This window comes from Lissotriton vulgaris, chromosome 1_1 (genome assembly GCF_964263255.1).
Source record: "Lissotriton vulgaris chromosome 1_1, aLisVul1.2, whole genome shotgun sequence".
NCBI lineage: Eukaryota > Metazoa > Chordata > Amphibia > Caudata > Salamandridae > Lissotriton > Lissotriton vulgaris.
The window spans coordinates 298,948,751-298,976,238 of NC_141685.1; positions in this window are offsets into that span (position 1 = coordinate 298,948,751).

Consider the following 27,488-nt stretch of genomic DNA (forward strand, 5'->3'; position numbering starts at 1 on the left):
ACCAACACATCACTCCGGGACACCACCACATCACTCAGGAACACCACCACATCACTCAGGGACACCAACATATCACTCAGGGGCAACACCACATCACTCAGGGGCACCACCACATCACTCAGGGAACACCACCACATCATTCAGGGACACCACCAGATCACTCAGGGACACCACCACATCACTCGGAGACACCACCACATCTCTCTGGGACACCACCACATCACTCAGGGGCACCACCACATCACTTGGGGACACCACCACATCACTCGGGGACACCACCACATCACTCACAGACACCACCACATCACTCAGGAACACCACCACATCACTCATGGACACCAACACATCACTCAGGGGCACCACCACATCACTCAGGGGCTCCACCACATAACTCAGGGACACCACCACAATACTCAGGGACACCACCACATCACTCAAGGACACCACCACATCAGTCATGAACACAACCACATCACTCAGGAACACCACCACATCACTCGGGGACACCACCACATCACTCAGGGACACCACCACATCACTCAGGGACACCACCACACCACTTAGGGACACCACCACATCACTCGGGGACAACACCACATCACTCGGGGACACCACCACTCAGGGACACCACCACATCACTCAGGGACACCACAACATCACTCAGGGACACCACCACTCAGGGACACCAACACATCACTCAGGGACACCACCACATCACTCTGGGACACCACCACATCACTCAGGGACACCACCACATCACTCAGGGACACCACCACTCAGGGACACCACCACATCATTCAGGGACACCACCACATCATTCAGGGACACCACCACATCACTCAGGGACACCACCACATCAGTCGTGGACACCGCCACATCTCTCAGGGACACCATCACATCACTCAGGGGCACCACCACATCACTCAGGGACACCACCACTCAGGGACACCACCACATCACTCAGGGACACCGCCACATCACTCAGGGACACCACCACTCAGGGACACCAACACATCACTCAGGGACACCACCACATCACTCTGAGACACCACCACATCACTCAGGGACACCACCACATCACTCAGGGACACCACCACTCAGGGACACCACCCCATCACTCAGGGACACCACCACATCACTCAGGGACACCACCACATCACTTGGGGACACCACCACATCACTCAGGGACACCACCACATCACTCAGGGACACCACCACATCACTCGGGAGCACCACCACATCACTCAGGGACACCACCACATCACTCAGGGACACCACCACATCACTCAGCGACACCACCACATCACTCAGGGACACCACCACATCACTCAGGAACACCACCACATCACTCAGGGACACCACCACATCACTCTGGGACACCACCACATCACTCTAATACACAACCACAACACTCAGCCCAACCACATGATCACTCAGCACCACAACCGCACTGTCCTTGCTTGTTACCAACAAGCATTTCCATAGCCAATAGGACTTGCATTAGGAAAGTGTAAGCAATTGGCTTTGTGAATAACAATGATATTAATTTAGATATTTTCAAAGCCAACACATATTTAAAAATATTGTCATTTACAATACCAATAGCTCACACTTTCCTAATGCGAGACCTATTGCATTGCAAATGCTTTTTAGGTTTTCTCTAGGCTCTGGGGTGCCACTTGATTGCAGATTGGATGATACTAGCTCTAAGCAAAGAGCAGATCTTTAGATGGACGACTCCGGTCTAATTGGTGGTCGCTTAAAAGCAATGAACACTTTGGCCTTGCATCGTAGATTGTTTGAAAGTCAGCAACTGGAGTAACTTTTTTCTCAAGAGACATACGCCTTAAAGAAAAGAAGGCGTCTCCACTCACACTGAGGGCTGAGCTCACTGGTGGCTTCAGCACCAAACAAAAGCATGTACATTTAAGCGGATCTCTGACCTTTAGGCAGATACGATTGGATCTTTCCATCCCAGTTGAAGAGGCGTACTCCTAAACTATTGGCCAGCGCGACTCATCGGCAAATATTCAACGTGGACTATACATGCTGGTATTTAAAAGTCTTCCGCAGCTGCCAAGTGGCTCAAGGTCACGGGCGGCACCTCCAGCCTGCCTGGCGTTTTAGCAGACGGCTGTTTTTCTTTTACCACAATTAGTATGGGCTCAAATAAACACCACAACATGGGCAGTGCCGGCTAGAAATACAGGGCCTCATTTATGAGGCTGGGAGGGCGGGATTTTTGATCTCTATCTTATCATTCCAGATCTAAACCCGTTCTGGTCGACTGAATCTTTATTGCCTGTCATTGAGGAAAGAAAGTGCATCCAATACCAGGTTAGTTTGATCAACGATGGACTAGACTCTGAAAAACCACAGACTACTTCTAAGTTTCAAAGGTTTATTACAGAGTCATTGATAACTGCAAATACAGGCATCTCAAAACAAGATTCAAAAGGTATAGAGGCACTAATATAAACATGTGTTCTCTAAAGTTTCTTAGGCGAGCAAAGAACACTACTAGGACTAGCTCCAGAATCAGCAGGGATGCAAGCATAGACACGAATTGCGATCTATCCAACATTCACAAAGGAAGGAAGGAATCAGGTTAGGCTGTCCCTACCCTGTACTAGATGGTATCCCTACTTAACCAGGTCCCGACCTATCAAAGGTGTCAGCTGTGAATGTCTTCTTAAGAAGATCACCCACTCTTAGTCTTAGGTGAAAACCCTATGATCTCCAGTCATGACCCCTCTCTGCCTACCCATCCGCTCTCTGAAGGGTCCTCAGGCATCTGCTCTAACTCCACCCAGGGATCCTGACCCTAATACAAAACACAGTTTACTGTCGAAACGCCCCTCACGAGACGCCCCTCACGTGGTGTCGATTCTGGCTTTTTCCATGATGATCTTCCTCTGGGCCTTGTGTTCAGCGTTGACCTTGCTTCTCAGGCTCTTCTCCGGCCCGCTGACACCCCCTAAACATTCCTGAATCCTCCTCCATGTCTGTACCAGTCTACTCGAACAGAGCTCTATTCATTAAACTTTTAATCGAAACCCCCTCGCACCTGCAGACAGACATCCGCAGCTTGAATCCCAATTCTCATAGACCTTTAACAAAAGTTTGCAACATTTCTCAATGCAACTCGACATGTATCAGTACGTGCAAATAAGAAACCCTTTTTCTCTTTTCAGGCCTACAACCCTTTTCTCAGAGGTTAACTTGAAATAACATGTTAGCATCTTATTCTTGGATAATAAGAAAACACTTCTATGGAATAGAGATCTAATGAATAAACAAAATCACTATAACGTTAGTGCAATCCATGTTTATGTATAAGTGGTCATTTCTAGACCCTTCCGCCCTGACCATGAGGCCTGCTCCCTTCGATGCTTTGCAGCATGACATTCCTCCATTAGCAGCTACATAACATGGATCATGATTAATCACATCTAATAAGAATACATTTTCCACATATTTCTGCATCAGTCCCACTTCTATATGTATTTTCTGTGTTAACTACACACGTCTAAGTATAGGTGAATATATCTTCGACACTTACAGGCACTTCTTATTATAATTGTGCGACTAACGTGTACTTATGGTGCACTCATGCGTTTGGTTCAGTTTGCGCTCTCTCAGTTCCCCCCTTTGATGGCCTCTCGTGGTCATCACCAAATTCAAACTGAACTAGTTGCCATCCTCTCTCGTTTCAGTATTTCTAGAGCCCTCAGACTCTTGTACTGATTGTCCTGCATGGCAGCTAATCTTCGTTCCTGTTCTCTCCTGGATCTCTCCAACCTATTTGATCTGTACCATTGGTACGACCTCACCAATCCCCACAACACGATCACGCAGATCAGTATTATGATGATAGGTTTCAGTATGTACCATACAAATGTAAATGTAAATGTGTTTCGATTTATATAGCGCAACACTTTAACCCAGGGGTCTCAAGGCGCTTGCTTAGGGAACCCGTCCTGGTATTCCCCTGTGAAATACCCCGGCCGGGTATCCACAAGGTGAAAGCCAGGCATCCCGCCGCGAGGGGCCGTAGTGGAGATTAAGCAAGCTATTGCCCAGAGTCGCAGAGTGTGACCCCGTGAGTCGAGTAGGCACCGGAGCGAGAATTGTCGACTCCGTGGAATTTTTTAGCTCGAGACCCGCCGAGGCGGGGAATCGAACCCTGGTCCACGGCCGATCTCAGCTTCCCGGTCTGCCACCTCTAACCACTGAGCCACGCTTCTCCACAAAGCTCTTCCCTATGTTGGCGAACCAACCTCCAACTGTACCCATTCCATGACCCACTTTTTCCCAAACATTTACTTTAGTCAGGTCTTCGATCTCTTTGTGAATGTTAGTTATGTTCATGATAACTTTCTCCAGAGGTTTTGAATTGTCTGGAATGTAGGTGCAACATTCCTGGACCTTCAAAGCCTTACAGACTCCGCCCTCTTTTGCTAGCAGAACGTCTAACGCAAGACGGTTCTGAAGCACCATGGCCCTTATCGATTGCATCTCTTCTTCCACCAGCATTAAGGATGTAGCAGTGCTGGCAGACAACCTGTCTACGACTGTGGCCAGTCTTCTAATCTTGACATCATTGAGGATCAGTCCTAATATAGGAAATGCAGCACCAAATACATCTCCAACTAGTTCTGCATCCCCTACGTCTCTTCTTCCTCGTGTTGAGGCCTTGCCCTCTATGATCTCTAAGTCTTGGGCATGGTATATTTTGGGGAAGACAATTGCCAAATAACATGATCCGTACCAGTTATCAGGTAGTCTCACGTAGGCATTTCTTCCACATACAAAATATACATTTGGAATCACTTGCATTCCCTTCAAAAAGTCTTTTGAGTAATACTCTAATCTAAAAGCATGTTCACAACTGACCTCCCCTACAAATACATTTTCGTAGTACGTTTTGCTCCTGTGAAGGCATAACTTCCCTCTCTGTGTTTTATCCAAAGCTATAGGACCACTACTACCCTTTCTTTTATGGTCCTTCTCCTCCTCGGTCCAATCTGTCTTCCACTGTCCTGATTTCTTCAGAATCTTTTGCCTTCTATAACGATCATCCACTTGCCCTATAAACTTCTTCTCGACTTCTGACACTTTGCAAGTCAGATTATTTCTGCGGGCATGTGAAGTATCTAAAGTATCCCAAGGAATGAAGAACTTGGCCAATCTGTCTTCACTCTTATAATAGTCCCACTTATTCATTTGCTTATAATTTGGAACCTCAGGTAACACTGAATCATAATTAGAAAAATAATACTCAAAACTATCTCTACCATAAAATATGCTAAAGCAATAAGCTACATGTAATGCCATAAGTCAATGGGAGATGATGATATTGAATGCCTTCATCTACAGACGCAGGCAGCTGCATACAGACATAACAGTCTTTGACTTCCATGGCATCTACGTATTCATATAATAATTTGGCATAAGCATTTGACCTATAGTCGCCTTGGGACTCATCCATGTGTAACCTACGGGCTTCTGCTGCTAATAACGCTTTCTCCTGTTCGGTTTCACCTTTCCTACCGGCAGCAGTGGGTTTTGGTGTCACTACAGATTTTGTCTCTGGTACCCCTGCCTCACTCTCGTGTCCCACTACATATGATACAGTAACTACTAAAGCTATAAGAAGTATCACTCCTACAATAAGTGTGCCTATTATACATTTGGCCCTGCGGTTTGGACTACCGGCCTCCATTTCTTCAGACAGTACGGTTCTCGAGTTCAGTCTTTAGAATCACACAATCGGAAGCTGGCAATCTTTTTTTTTTTTTTTGGGAAAAGTCTTTTCGAACTTTCTCTCAGACAACCCTAGCCCTTCTCCGTCCACTTAAAGGAAACCCCTAAGTTTCTCTGCATTCCTGGGCGCTAGGTAATCTTCTTTCTTCTTGTTTATTTACAAAGTCTTTAAGCATCTACAATGAGGCTGGGACCAGCGGCTTGGATAGCATAGTTCAATAGCTCCAAACGAAGAATGTATTCTTCATGACTTGTTATCGTGGTTCCAAAGTCGGGGAATTGCAATTCGGTGAAGAACATGTGCTTTAACTTGCTCAGGTAGGGAGGGTTGGGGACTTTGAACGTTAGTGACCCTTCTGTTTCGACTCCAGGCACCAACAGCTGTACTTCTACTGTGATGATGGGTTCAACATTGGCCACTAGCACCGCCCTTATTCTCCCTGTCGTTTGTTCCCAAGACATCTGTCGCCAGATATGTCCACTCAGGAGTGGCGTATCTTCTGCTAGGCACACGTACTCGCCTTGACCTTCTTGGACCTGCTGCTTCAGCGCCCAGAGCACCTTCGTCCGGATCTGAGTCTTCGGATATTGGAACAAGAGTCCTCTCTGGAGTTGACCTCTGGCTCGACCTTCTCCTCTGCGGCCAACTAGCCTCTCTACGCCTTGCCCCTCCTCTCCTGGTCCTTCTGCTTCGCTCGGGCTCACTTTCAGCTCGGCCCGCGTCTGATTCGTACTCCCAGCTACTTCCTCCTTCTGTGGCGTCGTCGGTTTCACTATTGTACTGACCGTCCTCAGCTTGGTCAGACACACTCCCAGCTTCTTCTTGCACCTCTACAGCTTGGCTGGCCCCCTCTGTGGCTTCTCTGTCCGCATCTGGACTTACATCCGAGAGAGGAGCTGTTTCTTCCAGAGGTGCTGGAACTCTCCGCGTATGAGACGCGTGGATCCAGTTGGGCAGACCTCCCACTTTCACAGCAGTGTTCGATATTAGGATGATCTGGTAGGGCCCACGCCAGCGGACATCTAGGCAGCTTCTTCTGACGTGCTTTTTGATCAGTACCCAATCTCCAGGGCACAGGTCATGACACAAGTCCTGGCACGACGGGACCTCCGCAGCCTGCACCTGAAGGGACACAGAATGAATGGCGTCAGACAGACCCTTACAATAGTCCAGGATCATATCATCTGTGATATTCAACAAGGCTGCAGTCGGTACTGATGGCAATCTCATCGCCCTCCCCATTAACACCTCGTGTGGCGATAGTCCCGTTCTTCTGTCTGGGGTACTACGGATGCTCATGAGAACTAGTGGCAAGGCATCGGGCCAACTCAGAGACGTTGATGAACACATTTTGGCAATTCGTGTCTTTATGGTGCCGTTTATCTTCTCCACAATTCCCGAAGCTTCTGGTCGATAGCTACAATGCAATTTCTGGTCTATGTTCAGGGCTGCACAAATCATCTTCACAAGCTCGCTGTTGAAATGTGTTCCCCTATCTGATTCCAAAGAGGCCGGTACCCCGAAGCGCGGAATGAGCTCCCTAAGCAATAACTTGGCTACTGTGAGGGTGTCACACCTGCGTGTAGGGTATGCCTCGACCCATCTGGAAAATATGCAAACAACCACCAGCACGTATCGAAGGCGGTTGCACCTTGGCATTTCAATGAAATCAATTTGCATTCGATTGAATGGACCTCCAGACCTCCCTATGTGGCTCAATGTAACTGGTGTTCTTTTCCCTATGTTCAGCTGCTGACAGGTCACACAACGCTGGCACACTGCTTCGGCTGCTACTCTGAACTTAGGGTTGTACCAGGTTTGTCTGAATACTCTCAGCATAGCGTCTCTCCCCAGGTGTACTGGACCATGTATTTGTCTCGCCATTGGGCTCACCAACTCGTTTGGCAACACTGCCCTTCCATCGGATGAGACCCAAAAGTCTGTGTCACCTATCACACATCCTGCAGTTTCCCATGTTCTTTTCTCAAAATCGGGTGCATTTTCTTGTACACATTTTAACTCGTCCCAAGTATCTACTGTCTCCAATATCATAGCTAATTCAGTCCTTACACTGATTCCACCCACTTCCACCTCCGTGAAGGAGTATCCTTGCTCGGCACAGTATCGCGCCACTTTGTCCGCGGATCTATTGCCCTGTGACACAAAGTCCATGTTTCTTGTGTGTGCAGTACATTTCACGACGGCAATAGCTGCCGGACATTGCAAGGCTTCCAACAATAGGCGTACAAACTCTCCATTTCGAATGGGGGAACCTGAAGAGGTCATGTAACCCCTTTGAGACCATAATTGCCCGTAATCATGAACTACCCCGAAACCATATTGGCTATCGGTGTATATGGTGACTCGAATTTTGTTGCTTGCCAGGCAGGTACGCGTCAATGCAATAATTTCAGCTACCTGTACTCCTTCCAGGCATGCGGCTTCCACAACTCCGGTAATTGTACAAACAGCATAAGCTGCTCTCAACTGACCAACATCGTCTCTTACACATGAGCCATCGACAAAGAAAACTTCATCAGGGTCAGTCAGTGGCTCATCCACGATGTCGGGTCTTGGTTTGGTGCATAGTTCAGTCACATCGAGGCAATCATGGTCTGTACATACATCATCATCAATGTCACTTGGGAGTGGCATCAATGTGACAGGGTTCAAAACAGAGCATCTCTTGAGGGTCACGTTCTCTGCAGCAAGAATGACTTGCTCATAGCGCGTGAGCCTGCTATTGGTCAGATGCTGTGTTTTGGTCCTGGTCATCAACAGTTCAACAGAATGTGGCACATACACCTCTAACTGATGTCCCATAACTATATTCTCACAACGCTCAATGCTGACACCCGTTGCAGCAACGGATTTGAGACATCCGGGCAACGCTGTGGCTACTGGGTCTAAGGTAGCCGAAAAGTAGGCAACTGGTCTACGGGCATTCCCATGGATTTGGACCAGGACTGACAAGGCACAACCCTCTCTTTCACAACAGTAAAGCAAGAATGGTTTGTCGTAATCTGGCATTCCCAGAGCAGGAGCACGACACAGGTCCTCCCTCAGCTGCAGGAACGCCATAAAACAATCTTTGTCCCATGGTACCGGATCACTCACCTCCTTGTGCGTCAGTTTTTGCAAGGGTTTTGCTTTCAGTGAAAAGTTCGCTATCCACTGTCGGCAATAACCCACCATCCCTAGGAACATCCTAACTTCTCTCTGTGTTTTAGGTGCGTTCATTTTCATGATCGCCTCGATTCTGTCTGGTGACACCTTCCGCTTTCCTTTTTCAATCCTGTGCCCCAAATACTGCACTTCTGTCAGGCAGTACTGTAATTTGCTCGGAGACACCTTGTGCCCGTTTACAGCTAGGTGATTTAGCAATGCAATGGAGTCCTCCCTGCAAGCTTCCTCAGTTTCTGACGCGACAAGTAGGTCGTCTATGTACTGGACCAGAACCGAATTCTGGGGCAGTCACTTTTACACTGCCGGTGCATCACTTTTTGTGACGCACCAGCAGCATAAAAAATGCGCCTTGTTGCACCATATTTACAAAGTGACGCATCTATGTAGATGCGTCACTTAGTAAACCCCTGCGCTACATTATACCTATGCCAGGTATAATGTATGCAGGGGGGGCGTTCTGACGCAAGAAAGGGTTATAGAAGTGACGCAGTGAAATCTATAAGATTTCACTGCGCCACTTCTAGGACACAAATGCGCCAATTTCTTACGCCTGCCTCACAGCAGGCGTAAGACTGATGCAGGCCCTTTCACATGGGGCTTGCCCCATGTGAAAGGACACATTGCTGGAGTTGCGTCACTTTTGTGACACACTCCAGCAATGCATCACTTTTGCGCCATACAGATACCTCAGAAATACTGACGTATCTGTAACTCCTTGCGCCATGATGCGTCATACTGTAAATATGACGCATCATTGGTTTCGCAAGGAGGGCGCAGTGAAAAGTGACGCATCGCTGTTTTCACGCAGCGATGCGTCACTTTTCATAAATGAGGCCCACAGCTCGCACTGAATGTGTCGCATGTGACGCCACTTGAAGCATTGTTAGCCACAAGAAATGATCTAGAGTACATTTGAGTCAGTGAGTCCTTTAAATGTGGGCTTTTTTTGCTGCAGTCAGTGGTTTTCAAAGTTCTTCCTCCATATGAACCGAGGAAGATGTTTGAATAATTGAAGCCCACAGTAAACGCGCTATTTCTGTGAGTTTGAAACTGCTCATTTTGGTCCAATACCAAAGATTATTAGGTAACAAGCATTGGCATTGCCAATAGGTCTCGCCTTTGGGACCTTATAAGTATTTAGTTATGCAGCACAATATCCTTGGTGCAACAACATCAGCTGCTGCATCGGTAAACACATATATGGTCCCAAAGGCGAGACCTATTGGCTATGCCAATGCTTGTTTTTGTTTCTGCACGTGTTGTTATGTCTTCATGCACAACTGTGAGGGAGACTGCAGAGCACCGCTGGTACAGAGTTAAAGGCCCGTTGCCCAAGTCTACGAGAGAGTTTTTTTAAAGGCAGAATATATGGTGACTTTTAAGGACATATATGAAGGGCTAGATTTACAAGACTAATAAGGACCCTTTTTATTGAGCGCACTAACGCACTGCAATAAACTTCCAAGGAGACTTGGTGGCCTTAAAAAGCCGAAGAAACATAGTGTCTCCCTCTCTTTCTCTTTCTCCGTCCCTCTCTCTCTCGCTCTCTCTCTCTCACTCTCTCTGTCTCTCCTGCCCTCCATCCCTCCCTCTGTCCCCCACTGTGACGAATTCCCAAACGACCTCTGAGGTCAATTGGCGAATTGCCGAGGGTCGCTGTGGCCAATTACTTCATTTCCAAATGGCTCATGAGATCAATACCCTATGGTCGGAGGATGAAAAAAGTTTCATTAAATGTAAATCACTCCTAATTTGAGTTGAATTATAGTCACACTGATGCCTGAGGTGACCCCTCTGGTCAATGTCCAATTTAAAGGGAAAACTCGGGTTGGATCCCTTTATGAGCTCACAGGACGCGTGTGGATGGACTTCATGGGTGGCGCTAAGAGCTTTTCAGTGTTAGAAGAAAAATCGTGGTTTTTTTTGGGTTATGGACGACTTGGATGCTTTGGGGTTGTTTCAAGACAGTTTATGTAGCTACGGTCCCCCCTCCACTTAAAGCTCCCCTCGCAGCTGCCAAGGGGTCCTGTGTCATGTTAGTTGGCCGCTAGTGCTTTGAATGCTGAGAGGCGCGAGTCCATGCGTCTAGTTGAAAAAGAAAACATTGTCAAAGCCTATAGGTCTCGCCTTTGTGGCTTATTGGCTTTGCCAATGCTTTTTAAGTAAGCAATATGATTTCTGCCAATGCTTAAAAAAGAATCAGCAACAAAAAAAAACCGAAAAGATAAAAAAAAAGACATTACGAACCGGCATGTGCACATCGTGTGGGCTACTTCATTCAGTAGCTGCATGAATGCGCACCACCCGTTCACATGCCTACTGAATGATGTGGGCACCATTTTATTTATTATTTTATTTACCAATCCAAGATGGCGGACGCCAGTTGGTGCAGTAAATAAAAAAATACCTTATCACTTGTGTAAAAGCATATTTGTGAAAGTGGAGATGCTCTGAATCTAATGAGAGGCTCTTCATAAATGAGTATTTTAGGATGGCGAGGGTTGCGGGACCAGTGAAGGAGCCAGTGGGGGTAGCGGGTGGAGGAAACAATGGGGAGTGGGTTGTAAGGGGGATTAAATAAGAGAGCAAGGGATAAGAGAGAAGTAATAAGGAGGGCTGGAAGTGGCTATATGTTTGGGGGTAAGTCACACATGAGGTAGAGAGCTGAAAGACACATGAGACATCAGGGAGTGCCTAAAGAAAAAGAAAAAAATAATTCACTAATTGTGAGCAGTGGAAGGATTCACCTCATCCACTCAAAAGGATGGTAAAGAGGAGATGTTCCAAAAGATGGAAAAACAGACGAAGAAGAAGGCAACCATCCAATAAGAAGCAAGCAAATCAGAGTGACAACAATGCCAACCACCTGCTAAGCAATGGGTGGACTCTAAGCCCACTGTAAGTTTTTGGTATGGTCCAAAAGAGGGTTTCGCCTAAAGAAAGCTTAAAGAGGTCTGTAGGTGAGAACTAATAAAACTAAGAGTAACAGAATACAACATATATCTGTGTAAAAAGCAAGGCATGGCTGTTTCACGTGTGAGATCGGGACATTTGACATCTATGTAGTTACTTTGCTAATCTTTTGTAAAGTTTCTCTACATCGTTATCACTTCTAAGCAATGTTGTTACCTCTATTTTACTCTGTTGCTGGCTGTAGAAAGCTTATGATTGACTAATACCACATAAATATGTAAGAATTTCTTAATTGTTTGTAGACGCTATAAATGCACAATATGGCACTTGAATTAATTATAATCAAAACTTACGTTCCTGCCATTTTATAATGATCCATTTTTTGCCTTATACCAAGTCGATGTTGGGTTAACACACATGCTCAAACCATGAACTTTAAAGCAGTATTTTGGAAAACTAACCACTTCTTTTCCCAGTAGGAACTTTACTCTGATATGGTTTCACTAGATGTCATGTTAGTTGGTAAACACAAAACGGTGCCACTGTTGGAGCACTGCTAAGTAGGTTCAGGGCCGGATCCATGCCAGATTTTCAGGCTATCTACAAGGTCATAACAGAGAAATTCATTCTATATATAGGCCCTGAAATCGAGGTTGTCGGAATTCACATGGTTTTATCGTACCCGGCAAATAATGATACCCTGAGGTATGTTATTCATTGAGTGTGATAAAGAGCAACTATTACGAGTTTCTGGGGAATAGCGTGTGGATTTTGTTGCTTACCGTAAGCAGCAAAGTCCATGTGGTAGAGTAATTACCGTAGTCTTTTTCCGTTAACTTTTGGCAGGTGTGGCCTTCTGATATTTAACAAGGAGTGCGAAATGTAGCACACCTGGGGGCATATTATCAAGACAGGAGATAAAATTATCGTTGCTTTATCGTCAGAAAACTGCTGCTAAAAGGGCGATAATGGGCTTCATAATATGCTCTATGGAATTCCAATCGAAGCCCATGTTAGATGTCTTCACATCTAACATGGGCTTCGATTGGAATTCCATAGAGCATATTATCAAGCCCATTTGGTGTCGCCGCTTTATCTGCAGTTTTCTGCTGATAAAGCGGCGATAATCTTATCTCCTGTCTTGATAATATGCACCCTGGTCATCACTGGATGCAATAAACATCATTCACCTGTAATTCCAACACCTTCCCAAACAACTATATGCAGGTTCAGAAAAATCGAACCCATTCTTAACCCCTTCGCTGCGGCGGCTATTCCGCCGCAGCGCTAAGGGTGAGGCGGGGCCGCGCGGCTGTCCCGTGCTCGTGACGGAACCACTCCGTCACGGCCCGCGGGTGAGCTGTGCTTGTGACGGAACAGTTCCGTCACGACCCCGCCCGCTCTTCAGAACGTCAGCACAAGCGCGGAATTCGCGCCACACAGGCGCGGCGAGCGGGCTGTGACAGAACCGTTCCGTCACCAGCACTGCATACCCGAGGCTCGTGACGGAACGGTTCCGTCATGAGCATGGGAGGGGTTAATCAGTCCCATAGATTCTGCTTCTAATCTAATGCACGTAGGGGGTTATTTATGAGAGCCGTGCATCACTTTTGAACCCTGTAAAGTGGTACATGCCTGACATATTGCTCTAAAATTTATGAAGCCACGCATAGTGGCCTCATAAATCTTGAAAAAGGCGACGCTGTGCATTGCCTTACTATGCGCTTGGGAGCATTCCATGGATGCAGTGGTGGGTGTTTCCAAGCAATACCCATGGATGGATTTTGACGCAGCCCCAGATTTACAACGTCATATAAACCTGGGAAAGCGCCAAACCCTAACGCCTGCCGAGGGGAGGTGTAACAAGGAAAAATATCTGTATTTCTTCTTGTTTTTTTCCTTTTTCCATGTGTTTAGGATTCTGGAGCACACATAGGGAAAAACGGCTCTTTGGATTGTTTCTGTGCAGGAAATTGCCCCTTCCTGCACAAAAGCAATCCTGCATGCAATGAGACATCCTTGCACCATGGTGCCAGGGTATCTACGTTGGTGCTAGGCTGCCGAAACAGCGCCAGCGCGGGCAGGATGGCCAGGAATGCACCGTATTGCATAAATACAGTGGAGCAGATTTACAATAACTGGCGCATCCCTGCATATCAGCTGGGATGCGCCAGATATTGTGCGCCATGCCTCCGCCACCATGGAGGCGCCGCATTTACAATGCGCCGCACCATGGGGCAAAAACGGCACAAATGCGCGACGTATCTGTGTCGTAAAGACGGCGCATTGCTGGAGTTGTGTCGCAAGCGCAACGCAGCTCCAGCAGTGCTCTGGAGCGCCGTATTCTCAAGATGCTGCGTCAATCCTTATGCCTGCTTCAAGCAGGCGTAGAGTTTTGAGGCAGCATGGGCCCAAAAGTGACTGAGTGAAATCCTGTAGATTTCACTCAGCCACTTTTAGGAGGCGTTCCTGCGCCGGAACGCCCCCCCTGCGCAGGAATGCCTCTTTTTGGCGCAGGGCTTTACAACGCGACGCATCTCCCAGATGCGTCACGCTGGAAATACCCCGCACCATGGTGCATCTTTTGCACCACTGCTGCATCACAAAAGTGACGCAACGGTGGCGTAAAAGAGGCGCAAGGGGCTTGTAAATCTGCCCCCAGTGCATTCTTGCCCTTTCACTCTGGCATAGTGCAGTGCAGCAAGGTGCCTAGCTGCACTGCCCTACCTCCAGTGGTTGAAGTGCATTAAAAAAAGTATGGGAACTCTGATGCTATGCGCAATGGGGGCGGATTGAGCAAGGGGGCGTGGCCAAAGTCATGGCTTAAAAAACAAAAGAGAGTAACTTTTTTCAGTTTTTCACCTTCAGGTGACTACATATAAAATAACACAGAGCTTAAATGATAATTAAATGCAAGTTATGTTAATCAATGGGAAATGCACTGTCAAACATTATGAAACTTCTATTAGTTAATGCACTGCACCAGAGATCTATAGAATTGAATCCTGGTTGGTGCAGTGGAGACTAGTGACTTGTGTATGTTTAGTGCTGTGAGGTACCAGTCTGTGAGAGAAAGCACTGTGAATATGTAAGTCATTATTTTAAACTTGGATCACAAACAGTATAAAATAAGCTGGTACAAAATGTGCAAAACATTTTAAGATAAAAAAAAAGGCTTCCATAATATAGATTTCGTAATACCCAGACTGTATGGAGTGCAATTTTTTTTATAACTGTCTTTTAAAAGCACACACTTCACAGTTTAGATAGTTGCTCCCTCACTACACCTCTCAAAAAGAATAAATATGTGTCATCAGGTTGTTTCCAGTGATAGCATCAATTACAGCCAGTACCAGCTTCCAAGCACCCTTTACATTTGCAGATTGACCCGGTGTGTGCATTCACATTTCTTTCAGTGAAGCAGGCTCCCTGACAAGGAGGCTTGTTCGTCTGTCTGCCCGGCCTTGTTTTCACAGCCCAGGAGACTCTCTGCCTTACAGTCTAGTTGAAGCACTTCGGCTCTCGTCTTTTCAAAAAAAGTAGTGTAAGAATCTTCAGTCAAATTTAGATTAAAATAAGCTTTAGTTTAATGGCAGCACGAATTACATCCACATCTGTCCTGGTCCAGGCTGTAATGAGCTTCCAACAGATAATGCACTTAGTCAGCCAGCTCTGGAACACAGAACACTATTGAAAGTAAATATGTCACATGCACTGGCATGCGACTACAGAAGAATACTTAAAGATACAGAGATATATAAAATGATAGTAAGAATATAACACATCTCCTTTTTTTATAAAATAAAAATAAAAGTAAATAAAACTTAAACAATAATAAAATAAACATATATCTGAAAACACAAATTTACAGTCTTTAACATTAACAGCTTCAATTAACATATCTTTTAGGAATGTTGATGACACGTTTGGTATCTTTCACCCTATGAGCAATAGAACCATCTGCGAACAAATCACTTTGCTTTTTGGATAAATTTTCCTTATCAGAAGTGACAGTACACTTAGCTAATTTTCTAACATTCCAAAATTTTCCATCCTGAGTCATGACACTATAGGAAAAAATCTTTTTAACTTGAATGGGATCACTAAACTTATTGGAACCCTTCGATAACAAACCCGGTCTGAGGATTCTCACCCACTCTCCCACCTGAAATTCTTGAGATCTAGTATTCCACTTTTTGTCATACCATTCCTTAGTCTTAATTTGTTTACTCTCTACTCGTCTGGCAACATCAACCACATTAACCTGGTCCACAAACAACTGATTGCATTTCTCTTTTAACCACCACGGTAACATTCTTGAAGCTGGATTTCGGCCCTTGAACAACTTAAAAGGACTTACTTCAGTGATAGTGTGAGGTGTAATACGGTAAGTCCATAGCCTTTCCCTTACAGCACTTACCCAAGATGCTCCAAATTTGACAGACTCCATCACAAAATTCATCAAAACACGATTGAATCTCTCAACTTGGCCGTTCTCATGCGGTTCGTATAATGAAGTAAATCTGTGAATAAAGTTACAATTCTTAAGAAAATTGGCCATTTCACCAGATGTTAATTGAACACCATTGTCAGACACAAGAACAGAAGGACAACCTTCCCTAGTAAACACTTCTTTGAAGAAACTAATGACGGCATCAGTAGTAGCCTTGGGAACAAACTTCACCTCAGGCCACTTGGAATGATAATCCACTATAACTAAAGCGTAACGTGAAGACTCGGGTAAAACATTGAAAGGACCTGATATATCAAAAGCAATTTTTTGCCACGGTTCCGAAGGCCATTTAACCGTCTTGAGTGGTGGAGTATATACTTTTAACATTCTTTCTTTACACACACACTCTTGACACTCCCTAACCGTCCTGTCAACAAATCTGTCAATACCTGGCCACCAAAACACAGAACGAACTAACCTTTTCATGGATGAGATGCCCGGATGTGTATCATGAGCAATTTGTAAAATGATGTCTTGCATCCCCTCTGGCGGTATACATTTTCCAGATTTGAAGATAAAACCACAGTCCAATTCCAATTCATCCAAAACATTGTAAAATGGCATTAACTCTGATCTGATAACGTTCTTGTTTGGCCAACCATTCTGAATATAATTTACCAGGTCTTTCCACCTAGCATCTTTTCTAACACACTCTTGCCATTCAGATTCAGAAACATTTTTGAATTTACCTTGTAAGACATCTTGAATGGCTAAAATAAAATCACCATCAAAATTACATTCCTTAACCACACTGACATTCTCCGTCTTGCATGGCAAACGTGATAAACAATCCGCCGTGACATTCTTTTTCCCAGGGACATAAACGGTGACAAAATTATACTCTTGCAACCTAGAAGTCAATCTTGCGATTCTGGCTGTGGAGTTCCATCCCCCACCCACAGATAAAATATTAACTAAAGGCTTGTGATCTGTTCTTAGGGTAAATTTTGATCCCCAAACGTAGAGTCTGAAATGCTCAATGGCCCAAACACACGCTAATAATTCCTTCTCTATCACAGCGTATCTACGTTCACACTCATTCAAGGTTTTTGATGCAAATGCTACATTCCATTCTTCACTACCTTCTCTTTGAGATAGCACTCCACCCAAACCATATATAAGCTGGCATCAACTGTGATAATACATTCTTTGTTGATTCTAAAAGGTTTAAGGTTTGGAGCCTTAACAATGTCTCTTTTGACCACCTCGAAAGCTTGTTGTTGAGCATCAGACCACACATACTCCGTACCATGTCTTAACAACCTTCTCAGTGGTTCCATTTTATTAGCAAAATTGTCAACAAATTTACTATAATACTCACACATACCAGAAAAGGATAACAATTCATCTTTGTTTTCTGGTACCGGAGCTTTAGTGATGGCTTCCACATTGGATTTTTTTGGAAATACACCTTTACCTGATAAGGTATGTCCCAAGTACTCCACTGACTCCTGAAACAGCTTGCATTTATGTGCTTTCACAGTTAGACCATTATTCTGTAGTCTCCTACATACTTCTTGCAAATGATGTTCATGTTCGTTAATATTTTTTGAGAATACCAATATATCATCCTGAAAACATTTTACATACATATCTACATCTCTGAAAATGTGGAACATGACCCTTTGAAATACCGATGCAGCGGACGCAAGTCCGAAAGGCATGCGAATATATTGGAAAAGACCTTGAGGTGTTATGAATGCCGTAAGTTTTCTAGACTCTTCTGTTAATTCGATCTGATGGTAGGCAGATCTTAAATCTAATGTAGAGAACATTTTTGCCCCATCAAACAGTGACACTAACTCATTTATATTCGGCAAGGGGTGGCAATCAATAACAATTTTGGAATTTAATGCTCTCAGGTCCACACATAATCTTAATTTTTGATCAGGTTTTCTCACTAAAACTATGGGAGAAACCCACTCTGATGATTCTATAGGTTCAATAATCCCTTCCTTCAGTAAATCATCTAACATGCCTTGGAGCTCTTCTCTAATATTGATAGGAACACCTCTAAGTTTTTGAATAACTGGTTTATTATTTTTTTTTAACACAATATTATGTGAATTTTTTTAAGTTTTCCCAATTTTTTACAAAACACTGTGTCAAACTGTTTGATAAGGTCACATCCTTTACTATTTAGAACAGGATCATTGGACAAGGCAACTACAGAAATGGTATTCATCAGGGCATCATCACATAAGGACACTGGTTCTTTAGCCCTGGGATTCAAGATAATCCCTAACTTCCATTGGTCAAACCATCCTAAAAATTGATACCGTTGACCGAAATATAGAGCTTAATAGAAGCTCTCCTGTGCTTAAATTGAATTTCAACATTAAAAAATCCAACCATATCAATTTTTGTACCAGAAAAATTTAAAGCAGAAATATCAGACTCATTCATATTGCCTAACTTAGAAGACTGAGACAACATATTTTTAAAATATTCTTGGGTAATAATAGTCCAAGGAGACCCTGAATCAACCATAAGGACTAAATTAATATCACAAACTGTAAAAACACATTTAGGTGAATTACGTTGTAAAGAAAATTGACTATTTACAATTGAGACTACAAAACCCGATTCATAGTTGGAATCAGTAACAGATTCAATACTCCCAGGATTTATAACTCCTTCAGCGACAATAGATACTGGTCGTTTGTTTTGAAGAGAACTACGTCTATCCCTGCACATGTTACTAAAATGTACAACTCTTTTGCAAAAATTACATTCTCTTTTTAAAGCTGGACAACCTGAAAAAGAAGCAATATGAAATTTATTACCACATCTGAAACACATTCCTTGAAAGTTCTGATTGAAGGATCTCTGAGAAGAGAATTGTTTTGTATTGTTGGAAGGAGAAAAGTCTTGCTTAACTCCCTGTTTATGTTTCACAAGACAAACTTCTTCAGACACTTGTTTCTTCTCAACATTGTTCTTAACGGTATCCATCCATAAATCAGATTGTTCTTGTGCTTTGGCTACAGCTATAGTTTCAGTTAAATTTGGATCACCCATAACCCATAGTTTATCTTGAGTTTTCTTACACTTGGTGTGAACAATGATCTGATCACGTATCATTTGGTCAGTAATAGTACCAAAGTTACAGTGTAAACTTAAAGATCTTAATGAGGTAAAAAAATCTTCAAAGGATTCATCTTCTTTCTGTTTCCTAGTGTAGAATTTGAAATGTTTAAGTGCAATGCTTAAAATAGGCTTAAATCTTTTTTCAAGTCTTGCCAAAGCTTCAGTATAAGGGTTTAAATTATCTCCGCCACCATCATTGGTAGAAGTAACTTGAGGCAAAGATCTAAAAATTTCTTGACCTTCCGAACCAAGACAATGTAGAAGAATACTTTTCTTCCTTTCCGCACCCATCCTTTCACCATCAATAGCTTTCATATAATTTACAAATTCTTCTTTCCACCTTGTCCATGGCATAGGTGGATCACCCTATGTTTGTAAAAACTTGGCAGGAGGATCGAATTGCATATTGCTTGTAAATATTAAGAAAAATGTAAAAATAATAGTGTCTTGAATTGATAATATGTTTAAAACGTTGACTTCAGTTAAACATTGTAAAATAAACAAATTACCACTGTCACTTCAATAAAATGATGCTTACTTGCTTATTTTTGTTGTTTTGTAGTTTTTGCGGTAAACGTTTATAATAATGAAGAAGAAATGTTCACACGCGTCTTGTCTTGAACTCCGTAACACGATCGGAGATAGTAACCATAGTAACCACACAGCAGTGAAACAAAATGGCCGCTGAACGTAATACGTAATGCGCTGTGCGTAATGGTCGTATTCACGCATGCACATAGAATTGTAGGAGCGTCGTCATCAAGAAGGTCGCGTAGCAGAATTCAGGTAAGACGCGAGCTGTATTTAAATTTAAGCAAGTGGCATAAACAAAATTGGATAGCGTTGAAAAGTTCAGAATTCCAGTAAAATAGTCATAGAAAAAATGCAACAAAGCGGAGAAAGAGAATAAAAAAATGTAAATTAAAACGGAGGAAGTTTCCCTGTTTTCCAGAGTTTACAAAATGTTACTCGATCCAAAACAAACAAAATCAAACAAAGCAGAGTGAATCTGGCGCAGGTGCAATCAAAGCACATAGAAGGAGACAGCCGCTGGCACAATCAATATGCATAAAAGTAAAACAAAAATGTCGTACATACCATGTAACATTCGAAATTGAAGAAAATGGAAAAATTGGGTCCAAAACACACCAATTTGTGCTGCAAGTGGTGATTTCCCTCGTCGCCAAAATTTGTAAGAATCTTCAGTCAAATTTAGATTAAAATAAGCTTTAGTTTAATGGCAGCACGAATGACATCCACATCTGTCCTGGTCCAGGCTGTAATGAGCTTCCAACAGATAATGCACTTAGTCAGCCAGCTCTGGAACACAGAACACTATTGAAAGTAAATATGTCACATGCACTGGCATGCGACTACAGAAAAATACTTAAAGATACAGAGATAGATAAAATGATAGTAAGAATATAACAAGTAGGTGAATGGCTTTTCTTAAATTAAAAAAAGTATGGGCACGTTGTGCCCCTACGATCTCACCCACTTTGACCACTCCATTTACAAACATTCTCTAAATGAGGGCCATAGTTTCTGTAAAAAACTTTTTAGGTTGAGAGAGAACTGGGGCCTGAATTCAAGCAGGCTTAGAGGCGCTAAGTACGCTGCCTGCTATCAAAGTTGGTTGACATAGCATGCTTTTGAATGGCGCGACTTACTATAACACGGCAAAACAAAACATTGCCTAACATAACGTAGCTTAATATCATATAAAATGTGCGAGAATTTCGGTCGTTGGTAGAGGAGGATGTGAGCCCTTCTCAAGCAACAGCCAAAGTCCCCATCAAGAAGAAATACTAAGGGTACTAAATTAACATATGCCATCTGGTAGCTAGGCACAAAAACAGTCAGGCTTAACTTAAAGACAATGTGTAAAGTATTTATGCAGCACACAGGTCATAAAGTGAAAACACAACACAAGAGAAATCCCACACCAATTTAGAAAAATAAAGTACATTTTAATAAATTATTTGACACCGAATTATAAAAGAATCAGATCGGTAGGATAAGAGGTATGCAATTTTAAAGCTTTGGGTAAAAGTAGTATGTAAAAGCACAGATCACCAACTGTATTTAGTCACACCAGGCTGGGACAAGTCACAAGTTCAGGCCGAATTTGATGAAGCTTGGGCTTGACACAGGGACCGGGTTAGGGCCATGAAGAATTGTACCTTATGACTTTGATGGGGGAGTTGAGCCGTGCAGCGATGGCTCCGAGGTGTTGTGTCACGCTGTGTTGGTTCCGATGAGGAGCTGCGAGGTCTGCAATCTGATGTCCGTGTCGAGTTGTGTCACTCTGCGTTGGTTCCTATGAGGGGCTGTAAGGGCCCCAACGTGAGGTCCTGCGTGGGGTTATGCCGCACTGCATTGTTTCTGATGAGGACCACAGCTGGACTGACAGAGTACATTTAGTCCCACATCCAAGGGTCCCGGACTACGGTAGTAAAACGTAGGGTCAGGAATCACAGCAGGCAAAGTTCAGGTGCAGGATTCAAGATGGTTTGAGCTTTTTATGTCTCTGACGTTTTGATCTGGAGGGCAGCCACCTAGTTTTTGGAGTCACTCTGGTGGTCCTGGGTTCAAGCTGCAGGTCTAGTCCTTCATACTCAGGCAGCAGGGTAGAAGTCCAGCATACTAGTAGAGCAGCTGGGCAGCAGAGCAGTCCTTTTTTTAGTCTTCTACTCGTCCAGAAGTGATCTGAAGAGTGGTTTTGATGGTTCTATTTTAATACCTGGTGCCTCCTTTGAAGTAGGAGAAATTACTAGGAGGTGTCCTTTCAAATTTCTTGGAATTTGTTGCCTTCCTGCCCTGACCTCAACACACTAGAGTAAGGCACAACCTATTGACTCGCAAGTGGGTTTGTGCCCAGCTCCGTCCCTCATCCTGCTTGAGATGGCCCATCCAGGCACACTTAATTGCTCCGTTATATGGCTCTCTGGGAGGAATATACAAAGGCTAACTGCCACTCACATCTAGTCATGTGACTTGGAGCATGTGTCCAATGTTTCAATTAAAATGCACCCTTACCTGGGAGTTATTTGCATGTGATATAGGAAATAAAAAGAGAATTTTAGACTTGGCAAAGGGGGCTATTTTGCCAAGTCGAATAGCAGACCTGGGACAGATTTGAGGAAACTACTTAAATAGCTGGCACAAAAAGTGCTGCAGGGCCACTAGTAGCATTTAATTTAGCAGCAATGGGTAATTGGTAAACCACTTTACTAGGAACTTATAAGGAGGTTAAATATGCCAATCAGGTCTAAACCATTTTTACCATGTTTAAAGGAATGAGCACAAACACTAGTTAGCAATTGTAAAGTGCGCAGAATCCTAATGCCAACAAAACAAATTCGGCAAAAATAGGAGGAATGAAGGCAAAAAGTTTCAGGGAAAGATTACCCGGAGGCTGACAAAACTGACAAAACTGACAAAAGAAAACATTATATAACGTAACATGGCAAGTAATAACGTTGCATTGTAGAACATAACATTTCATAACATAGTCTAACATGGCATAATAAAATATGAAATAACATATCATGGGGTAGTATAACATAATTTACATCTTCCTCTATCTAGAACCTGGTTGCACAGAAAAGGCAGACGCAGTGCAGATTCCACATGTCATGTCATGTCATATACACACCTCAACCATTCGTTTAGAGTGAGGATGTCTAATGCATTCCTGGATAGCTAATTTCATACCATATATTCAAGATAACCAGTGACTAAGTAAAGAATTTCCATTTAAATCCCCTGTATGTAATGTTATTCTACAAAGTTTTCCTGAAAATCTAGCATGGATCTGGCCTACCTAAGTCTAGATTTGACATTCATGCTTTAGGGACACAACTGGCAGAGATAAAGAGTGTAATTTATACTACCTAACCACTCAGTCATTATTTTATTTTTGCTGTTACTACTAACCAGAGAGCCAAGACATGCCAGCTGTGGTCTGTTTTTAGAACTCAGAAGCTGGACTGAGGATTGCCATTAGCCCTCAAAGGAGTTTTGTGGTATTGTTCACTTTACATCTCTTTCCTGTGTTGGACTACCACTTCTTGCAATGACACCCACATTGTTATTTCCTTCCTTCGCTTAACCCCTCACCTTCAGGCCATTCCTTCCACTCTGTAGACCATAAACAAATAAAGAGTCACTCCGTAACCCTTTGGAACCAGGACAATACATTAACATAACAAACAAGCAGCTCCCTTGAAGAGAGCTTTGAGCCTCCGCTCCCACTGCAATTTCTTTACAAAAGCAGATATACCATACATGATCAGTTGTATGGTTAGTTAGTTGATTTCTTTACTACCGTGCATACATAAATGTCCCTATAGGTGCTGTAAATAAAAATGTGCAGTACTAGTGGTTTGTGCCACATGAATATTGGTGCGCAAAGAATATTTACAAAGGATAAAACACTGTTGAGAAATGACTTCATTTCTACAGGCATGGAATTCATTTACTTGAGTTTGACTGTACAAGAGAACAACTTGGTGGCAGACAACAGTGGAATCTGTCAATGTTTCGACCTCTAATAGCTATTGCAACAGGGGCTTCATCAGGACAAAAAACCAATGGTAGAGACTCTAGACACCTACTGTAATTATCAGGTAAATACTGGTCGGAGAAACATTCCCTCCAAACCTATTTGCACCATTAAATAATTGGTATTAAAACTACCCTTGTGGAAAGGGGCGACCACTCGGTCCCCCCGAACGTATGGTGGAGTACCCCGATCCCCCCGGGAAGCCATCTTGGGCGGGAGGCGAGTCTCGGCTGGTATGCCCGAAGCGGCGTAGCCGGGGCGCGCTTTTTTCCGCCCTGGAGTGGGTTGTCCTAGACACTGAAGCCGCCAGCCACGCCCCTGGAGGCGGGCGGAGGCGGGTTTACGCCCGCCCGAAGAAGGATAAAAGGAGCAACAAGCCAAAGAAGCATCCTCTTGTTCCTGTGCTCCGAAGCTGCACCTCCCGCTGCACGTGAGCTTGAGACGGAACGAAGAGCCATTTTTGAGCGTTGTAATTTTGTCCTTGTTCTTTCAGATATCTTCGTTGGAGAATGCCGAGCAAGAAGGTCGGAAAGCGGGTCGGTACCGATCAGATGCTCTGCCGGGTGTAGTCCCCAGCGGTAGAGGCAAGAGGTCCAAGAGGGGGGCATCTGGGGGGGAGGCCCCGGTTCCCGATACACCGATTGAGTAGCCAATCTCGGTTCCGAAGGAGGGGCAACCGATCCCCGTCGTAGTCACCCCTGTGAACGAGGGGGATATGCCTCCCGAGTTGGCTGCACAACTGGCAGCGTGGTTGGGGAAAGATAGTGAGGGCACCACGGCAGATGACGCCAGGGCAGTAATGAGGCAACTGCGAGAATCTAGAGAGGCTGCGAAGGCATTATCTTCTGTTCCCCCACAGGCTCCGGTGGGTGAAACCGCAGCGGGCACGAGTTCGGCAGCGACTACAGCTTCTAATTTAGGTAAGCGGCTACTGCCGATTGCGGGGGAGGGGGCTGTACCCTCACGGAGAGAGAAAGTGGCCCAGCATATTCCAATTGAAGTCAAGGAAAAGATTTGGGCTGATAAGTATGTAAACATGTTTTCTTTGCTTACCGATCACTACGAGATCAAGCATGTGAAGGGTCAAAAAGAGTTTCTGCATCCGAGTGTTTGGCGCGCAAAGATGGCCGCCTTTAAGGTCGATGAGAACATAGGTACCTGGGGCAGAGCGTTTGGCATATTCACTTCAATTATGGGGGAACGAAGGCCTGAGTTGTTGGCTGAGTTGCCCATATATCAGACACGTATCATGGAGTATTCTCAATCATATGAGGGCAATCAGTGGTTTTGCTATGATAATGTTTTTCGGAAGGCCAAGGAGCACGACCCAGCTTTGACCTGGGATTGTTACGACTCCATTTCTTGGCAAAAGATGGAGAATTCAGGCATGTTAAAGACACCATTGTCGGGGGGTAGCGGGGGTGAGTTTTCCCGCCATTCGTCTGGGACGCCCTTTCGGACGGGGGCAGGTAACGAGCATCACTCGAAGCCGAGTGGCAACGCAGGTAAAAAGGGGATCTGTTGGAATTTTAATAGGGGAAAATGTACAAGGCCCCAGGGGTCATGCAAGTTTAGGCACGATTGTGGGGGGTGTGGACAGTCCTCGCATCCTGAGACCATGTGCAGAGCCAAAACGGGTGATAACGGTGGTAGGGGAAGCGCCAAACAGGTCTGAAATAGTCCGAGGGGCGCCTTTACCTACCCCGGTTGATACCATGGCAATGATTCCTTGGCTCAATGAATACCCGGATCATGTCTCCGCTGGGGTGTTGCGAGACGGGTTTTCGTATGGTTTACGCATTCCAGTGGGGAATTTTCAGGGTAAGGCACGTTGTAAGAACCAACTGTCGGTCCTCCAAAATACGACGGTGGTACAGGTAAAGATTGGGAAAGAGGTGACTCGAGGGCGGGTTGCCGGACCATTCGATATACCACCAGTTGCTAACTTTGTTTGTTCCCCCTTAGGAGTGGTCCCAAAGAAGGACCCGGGTGAGTTTAGACTAATACATAATTTGTCAGCCCCACGAGGTCTTTCCGTGAATGATGCGATAGACCCGGAAGTGTGTTCGGTGCGGTACGCATCTTTCGATGAGGCCGTCGCCATGTTGAATCGCCTGGGGCCCGGAGCGCTGATGGCAAAATCAGACATCGAGTCAGCGTTCCGGTTGCTCCCGGTACACCCAGACGATCAGCGTTTCCTTGGTTTTATGTTTCAGGGTCGCTATTACATGGATAAATGTATGCCAATGGGATGCTCCATATCTTGTGCGTATTTTGAAAAATTCAGTTGTTTTCTGCAATGGGTATTCACGAGAAAGACGGGTTTTCAGCATGTTATGCATTATCTTGATGATTTTCTGTTCCTGGGGGCAGCCGGGGATCCAGAATGTGCACAGGCTTTAAAAGAATTTTGTGGCCTGATGAGTCATTTTGGTGTGCCATTGGCACCAGGTAAGACTGTGGGGCCATCAACTTCGCTCGAGTTTCTTGGAATAGAGCTCGATTCAGAAGAGGGCTGCTTTCGGCTACCCAAGGAAAAAGTGGGGAAATTCGAGGCCTCCCTTGAAACATGTATTCGGGAAACTAAGGTGAACTTGCATCAATTGCAGCAAACTGTGGGTCAGTTGAATTTTGCCCTTAGAGTAATGCCAATGGCCCGCCCCTTTTCCCGCTCGATTGCACAAGCCATGGTCGGTCTTAAAGAGGGACACCACCGCACGAGGCTCTCGGCAGAGATTCGCCAGGACATGCGCATTTGGTTGCCATTCCTGGCGGATTTCAATGGTCGAATTGTCTGGAACAAGCCGGCGGTGTCCTCCGAGGAGCTGGGGCTGTGGACAGATTCTGCGGGAAGTATAGGTTTTGGCGCCATATTCGGTAATCAATGGTCGGCCCAAAAATGGCCGTCATGGTGGCACGAGTGCGGGCTGACGAGTAACATTGCTTTTCTCGAACTTTTCCCTATTTTGGTGGCCCTGAAAACATGGCCTGAGGGGTTCCGGGATCACTCTGTGGTGTTCTGGTCTGATAACATGACCGTGGTTGAGTGTATCAATAGTCAGGCAGCACGATGCAAATGGATTCTGAGATTGCTCAAAGAAATTGTGTTATTGTGTATGCAATTGAATGTGCTCTTTAGGGCAAGACATGTGCCGGGGGTACTGAACCAAGCGGCTGATGCGCTTTCTCGTTTCCGTATGCAGGCCTTCTGGGGTTTTCTGCCCACAGCGGACCCGGTGGCGGCACCCTTTCCCGAAGCTCTCTGGTCTCTCGGTGCCCCGAACTACAAAACCTCGTGGGAGAGAGTTTAGCACCCAGGACAAGGAAGGCATATGAAGGGGCGTTCCGTTCCTATTGGTCCTTTTTGGGTGCTGCTAGGGGGGAGCTTTGGGGCCAGGAAGAGTGTGTCGTAAAATTTTTGCTGTCGTTACATCAGGCAGGCAAATCAGTAG